This window comes from Panthera tigris, chromosome B2, assembly GCF_018350195.1.
Source record: "Panthera tigris isolate Pti1 chromosome B2, P.tigris_Pti1_mat1.1, whole genome shotgun sequence".
In the NCBI taxonomy this organism is placed as follows: domain Eukaryota; kingdom Metazoa; phylum Chordata; class Mammalia; order Carnivora; family Felidae; genus Panthera; species Panthera tigris.
Window position 1 is genome coordinate 136,750,779 of NC_056664.1, and position 6,675 is coordinate 136,757,453.

The 6,675-nt window shown below is 42.8% G+C and overlaps 1 long non-coding RNA gene across 1 annotated transcript in view; it reads left to right on the forward strand.

Moving 5' to 3' along the window:
* Window positions 1–455: 455 nt before the first annotated feature.
* Window positions 456–6,675, forward strand: part of LOC102953953 — an 86,118-nt gene continuing 79,898 nt past the window's right edge. Inside the window, exons 1-2 of the long non-coding RNA XR_001511879.2 lie at window positions 456–557; window positions 1,965–2,178. This is a non-coding gene — a long non-coding RNA (uncharacterized LOC102953953). The remainder of the gene's footprint in view (window positions 558–1,964; window positions 2,179–6,675) is intronic.

A 6,675-nucleotide genomic window follows, 5' to 3' on the forward strand; every position in this document is an offset into this window, starting at 1 on the left:
GCTTGGGGGCGGGGCCTCTGAGCGCGGGGAGGCCCCGGCCCGGCCGCACGTGGAGGTAGCCTACCACGCATGCGTGCACCCGCCACGCTTCCTTCCGTCTTGCGAGCGGGTCTTCTCCGAGTCCTAATTTTATCCTGAAGGCACCTCCGGCTCCTGTCCGAAGATTTCCCATGGTTATATAGCGTGGCCGACTTCCTTCGAGCAGCACACAAGTGGGTGTTTGGTGAGCGGCGACTCCGGTCGTCCGGGAATCCAGACTTTCCGGAAGACAAGCCCTGCCCCCAGCCCTCCGTAGCCGCTTAGCCCGCCTCTCTAGGATTTAGGCGCGCTCCTCTCTCCCTCTCACTTTCGCCCCTCCCTCTGCCCTCAGCTTTTGCGCAGGCGCCTTTGGCGGGCGGTAGCTGCAGAGTTGGCGGGTTGGCGCCTGCGCGATTCTCTCAGGCGCAGGGGCGGGCCGCGGTGGCGCGCGCACCGTGGGTCTCGCACCTGCCCTGGCTGAAGACGTGGGGCTGCGTGTCCTCGTGGCCTTCCCGCGGTGGGACAGTCGCTTCTTTCTTGTAAGCGTATTTATTTGTCTTTTCAACCAGAGTTCTCCAGCCACCGCTACTTTGTACGGACGTTAAGTTTATTAGACTTGTATCTACGCTTTCCTGGGTTTTTGTTTATTTACCTCAGGGGCCAAGCGCGAGAGACAGCAGTCCTGCTCCAAAAATAAAGGTTTATAAAACGTCTTGCCGTGAGAGCTTCAGTCCCCACACTCTAGGGCTGGAAGCCTCGGGCCAAGGGAATGATTTTCTAGTGATGTCAGGAATGGGTCGAAGTATTTATTAAGCTTTCGTTGACAACTGGCACTACAGTATTAGCCCTGCTGAACTTTTCAGCCCGAGTGTGCATTTAACTGGTGACAGTGCGTGCCTTGCCGTCAGCCTTTTGGCCACAGCGCGGTGAAGCTACAGGGTGTAAGCTCCAAAAAGTCCAACTCCTTGTCTTCTGGTTCTTCTGGGTTCTCCCTCTTGCTTTTCTGCAGCTTTAGAGAGAGTTAATACTCGATTTACGGTACTCGCTCAGTTATATCGGTGGCAAGTCCTAGTGAGGCAGGGCGGGGACTGGGGTGAATTTTGCACATGCTGGTTGGATCCCGTCGTTATGCATAATTATGATAGTTCGTCATGGTGTTTTGCATTACTTTTCCTCTTTAAGAATGTTGCTTTAAATTCATATTTTTCTGGATTACTGGCATTTGGGCATCCTCTTAAATTTTGCATCTGAGTGATGTGTCCCACTCGCCTGCCTTAGCCCCGTCTTGGAGCTAGGTCCTGGAGATACATGGTTGGAAAAACAAAAGCCCTGATTTTCAAGGAGTTTTCATGCTAATGGGAAAGAAACTGACAGTTAACAATTGTAGTTCAGGAAAGAGCAATATAAACTAGATTATGGGGCAGGGAGTGGGCAGTAGGGGCATAGATTAATGACTCTGGGTGGTCAAGAGGGTTTGGGAGGCTTTGGACCAAGATCTGTTGGGTAGGCAGTGCAGGGTAGGCAGTGCAAAGATCGGCTTAATAAGCAGAGGGTAGAGATGGAAAGTGCGTGGCTTGTTCCAAGGAGATAAGGATGTCTAGAGCACATTGAGCAAGTGCTAGAGAAGATTTGGTCAGAGAGGTGGCAGCCAGATCCTGTAGGATTTTGTAGGTTTACATGTGGACTTTAGAGTTTCTTCCGATTGCAGTGGTAGTTGTTGGAGGGATTTCAGCAGGGGAGTGAGTTATTTGTTGAGTGGATGTTAAAACTATAGTAGCTTTTTGTCTTCTAGGCATTTTGTAAATGTTAGTCTTTAATTCTCACAATAACCTTGGCACTGTTTAATTTTTCGGAAGTGGAAGTTAATTCTTAGAGAACTACACAGCTCATAAGCAAAAATTCCAATCCTGTTCTTTTTCTGTCTTTTTTCAATGTTTATTTTTCAGAAGGCACAAGTGGAGCAGGGGTAGAGAGAAGGGGATAGAGAATCAGAAGTGGCTGACAGACTCTTGGCTGACAACAGCTAGCCCGATGAGTTTGAACTCATGAACCGTGAGATCATGACCTGAGCCGAAGTCAGACCCTCAACCAGCTGAACCACTGAGGTGCCCCTGCAATCCTGTTCTGCTGGATAAGTCCTTGTACTTTCTCCTTTGCTGGGTAGGCCTGATTTTATAGTACATTTTCACATTACTTCCCCATTTGACCTTTGAGATCTTTACTCCTCTTTTATTTTCAGATGTGGGCAAATGTATGAAATTTGAGGGGAGAAAGGGTTTTCATTAAATTAATTGAGCACCTGTACTATATTGGACCTTAACTACTGTTTAAAAGGTATTCTCCAGCAGTTATTGATCTTTTCAGGAAAAGGCTAAGATCTATTATTAGGAAAATTAAAATTACTGTAGCAATAAAAAGCAATATACATAGCTAGGCATATTTTATTGTATACTGGAATAGTTTATCACATTCTTTCTCAGCCTATTATTTAATGTTGATTTTAACTATTAGACTACTACTGAAATATTGATTATTTTGAAATATTTTTAACTGACAAATAATTTGTTCAGTAGGTTCATGAGCATCTGTTAATTTCATTTTTAGTGAGAAACTTAGGAAGGGCCATTTTGAATTTTACTAGATATCAACAGATGTATGTACCTCTTTCTTCCTGCACTTCAATTTCAGAATTATTGAGGTTTTAGGTACAAAATGAAGCATAGAGAGAGTTGCCCTCTTTCAGCAAATTTTTTTTTTTTTAAGTTTATTTGAGAGAGAGCATGTGTATGCACATGGGGGAGGGACAGAGAGAGGGAGAGACAGAGAGAGAGAATATGAATCCCAAGCAGGCTCCACACTGTCAGCACAAAGCCCAGTGTGGGCCTTGAACTCAAGAACCATTAGATCATGACCTGAGCTGAAGCTTAACCAACTGAGCCACTGAGGTGCCCCTCAGCAAATTCTTATTTGCAGACCTACAACATGCAAGATATTATGGAGTATCTGGAAATAATTGGGACATGGTACCTGCCCTTGTTCTTACTATCTGGGCCTGCCACCTAATAGACATAACAGATGCTCAGTAAATGACTAAAAGCATCATGAGCATGGAGGGAAGGAGGTAAGGTGTATAAGATATAGCTATAATGCAACACTGGATAAGTCAGAGACATCTGGTTACACTGAGAATTTTTAGAGGACAGAGAATTTACTTTTATACACTAGGATAAGGGAATAATCTGTTAGACAGGTTTCTCAACCTCAGCACTGTTTACTTTTTGGCCCAGGTACTTATTTCTTGGGGGCTGTCCTGTGCACTGTAGCATCTTTAGCCTCCAAATATTGCCAAATGTCCCCTATGGGCAAGCTTGCCTCTAGATGAAAACCACTGCTGCTGGGGATGTCTTTTGAAGGACTGGGGAGGAGGGTGGCCTGGCATAAAGAACATGATGGGGGAGAACTTAAATGCAAGTGCAGTTATCAGAAAAAATGAATTTGATGTGACCTAATGGGGGTAGTGAGTAAAACAGGCCAATATGAAATAACGCTGGATGTGGATATGGATGTATTGTATGCACACTTAAGACATGGAGTTTTATTTGGAAGGCAGTAGGAACTTACTAAGTTCCTACTTAATAAGCAAAAGCAGTGCATTTGAGCCAAAGAGTGACAAAATCAGAGCCTTGTTTTTTAGGAAGATGAATCTGGCTGTTGTGTTACCTGAACTAGAGAGCAGCTAGGATGGAGGGAGAAGTCAGGGGACCATAAAAGTAGTCCAGGAGAAAAGTAATTGTGGGCAAGAGCAGTGGTAATAGAATCCGTGAGGATTAGAGTGTTGAGGAGAGTAGGATTTAGCAATGAAGTGCATGTGAGGAAGAGGAATCAAAGATGACTACATGTTAAATTTGAGAGAGAGGGAGAATGGTAGTGCCATTAAAAAAACTGAGAAATGGGTTATGGAGGAATATGACAGGTTGAATTTTAAACATAGTGATTGGTTATGCATCTTCAAAATTGCTATTACAGCTGAGTAAGTTTTGATTGACTGCTGTTCTAGGCCACTCTGAAATTGTTTTTTTCTGAATAACATATCAGATTTCTGGACAAATATTTTCGCTATAACTGCCTTTTACACATCTGTTTAGTGCCTGTTGTAGCATAATGTTTGGTCCTGAGGAGACAAGAATGAAGAAAACATACTTTTGTCCATTCATGAGACCATGTGAGAGGTCTAGCAACACACGCTTATTCTAGTCCCTGACCCACTCTTTCCCGTTTCCTTATTAAACACACAGTCCTGAGACTGGTATTACCTTGCCATAAATGTTGTCATCCTGGTATGGTAAAGTACTGTGGAATTGCCAATGAAGGGCAGTTAATTCTGCCTAGAGGCTAAGGTGCCCTTTAGGTTGGACTTCGAAATCTTTCTGCTGAGGTAAGCCAAGAGTCTGTTCCAGGTGGAGAGCACAGCACATGCAAAGGGAGTGGGAGCAACAAAATGCATGGTTTATAGCGAAGATAGCTGTATAGATGCATTGTTTATACGAACAGCTACAGATTTGGAAGCCCTTAAATATTAGACTTAGGGTTCCAGTTGGCCTCATGCCACGACTGTTGCTCTACCCTGATCCTTCCCTGGGTTCCAAAAATTACATTTGTTATTCTGGTAGTAGCTATATTAGTGAGTGAAGCGGAAGCCAGTGTCCATTCATACCAGAATTTGTCAGTTAATCTGCATGTGTTTATAATACACCTACTGATGCATGTGTTAAACTTAACATTGTTAGAATTACCTAGGTATTACGATTTCTTCTCTAACCAACCAACCGTGATGTTCTAATGGACAGGAAGTTTAAAAATTGATCAAAAGTTCTTTTCCACCTTCATTAATACAGCTATCAGAACTTTTCCCATGGGGCAGGGAGTGAGGAAGTGGAGTGGGATGGCGGGGGGTGCGGATAACTAAACTTTTAAGAGCTTCTCTTGTTTACAGAATGAAATTCAATAGTCAAGACTCTTCACAATCTCAGTCCAACTTTTCTAATTATCGCCTGTTAGAAGAGGTAAAGAGAAATTAAATAATATGTTGTAATATTCAGTTAACATAGATATATCCCTTTCATTCAAAAAGGAAACCCTGAAAGACCTAAAAGACACAAACTGGGAAACACATCTTACATGGACCTTATGCAGGAATTGCCTGTGGTCTAATTAACAAGTTGGTGTATTCTTGAGTTGCATAGGTCATGGAAAGCTATTTTCATCAAATGTGCTTGTGAAGGTAGAGTGTCCTTCCATGAACAGAATGTTACAAGGGAAATTCAAATTCTCTGATGTATTTGATAACCTTTGGCCAGTTTTAAAATTAATGCCTGTCTTTACTGAGTTTTCTCAGTAAGTAGTAAACCTGCTATTTCTTAAAGAATAAGGTGAAACAAATTACTCTGAAGGTTAGTACAAGCTAGGGCTCTAGAGGAAATTTGGCTAATTAATACAGGTTGACTTAAAGAGGAAACACATTACCTCACAATGATATACTTTTAAATTTGTGTAGAACATATGCTTATAAGAATTTAGATTACTGTAGGTTCAACAAATAGAGAAAAGCATGCAGTTTGGGAATTAATGGAATGTCTTCTAATTCTTTAACCCTTTCATCATATAACCTTAATAATTAAGTCATTTTATTTCTCTGGAAATTCTACTTTGTTGTAACTACTATAAAATTAACATTATCTACTAGATAGAGCTATTCTCATAATTGTAGTCCTTAGTTAATTTCATGTTTTCAAAAACTAGAATCAGCATTTCCAGCCTTTCTCTCTTTATGGGTAACTGACCTTTCCTGTAGTTCTTTCCCCTCCCCTACTCTCCCTTCCACTCTTTGTAGTTAAACACATTGAATTTACTACTCTTCCTTACAGTAAGGAGCACATACACCATGGAAGAACCATGGGGATGTCTCCTGTTTTTTGTTTTTTTTAATGTTTATTTTTCAGGGAGAGAGTGAGCATGTGCACACAAGAGAGAGGGAGGGAGACAAAGAATCTGAAGCAGGCTCCAGGCTCCACACTGTCAGCGCAGAGCCCGACGCACAGAGCTTGAACCCACGAACTGTGGGATCATGACCTGAGCTGAAGTCAGATACTTAACCGACTGAGTCACTCAGGCGCCCCTCCTGTTTGTATGTTTCTTTTTTTTTTTAACATTTATTTATATTTGAGACAGAGAAAGAGCATGAGCTGGGGAGGGGTAGAGAGAGGGGGAGATACAGAATCTGAACTGTCAGCACAGAGCCCGATGTGGGGCTCGAACCTGCGAACTGTGAGATAATGACCTGAGCGGAAGTGAGACGCTTAACCGACCGAGCCACCCAGGCACCCCTCGTATTTCTTTATCAAGCACAGTAAGCACTTTTTAATCTCTGTTGCCCTCAACACCAAGAGGTCTTTCACAGCTGTGTAGCCTCAAGCAGACATTCCCAGGCTTTCTTCCCTTTTAGACCCCAATTCTCTGGAGTCTGTCTTCTCAGAAAAGAGCTGATCATAACCAGGACTCCTATGGAAAATAAGAGCCACTAAACTCCTTTTAAATCTTATGATGAAAAAATACTGATAAAGATTCAACTGATGTAGGGGCACCTGGGTGGCTCAGTTG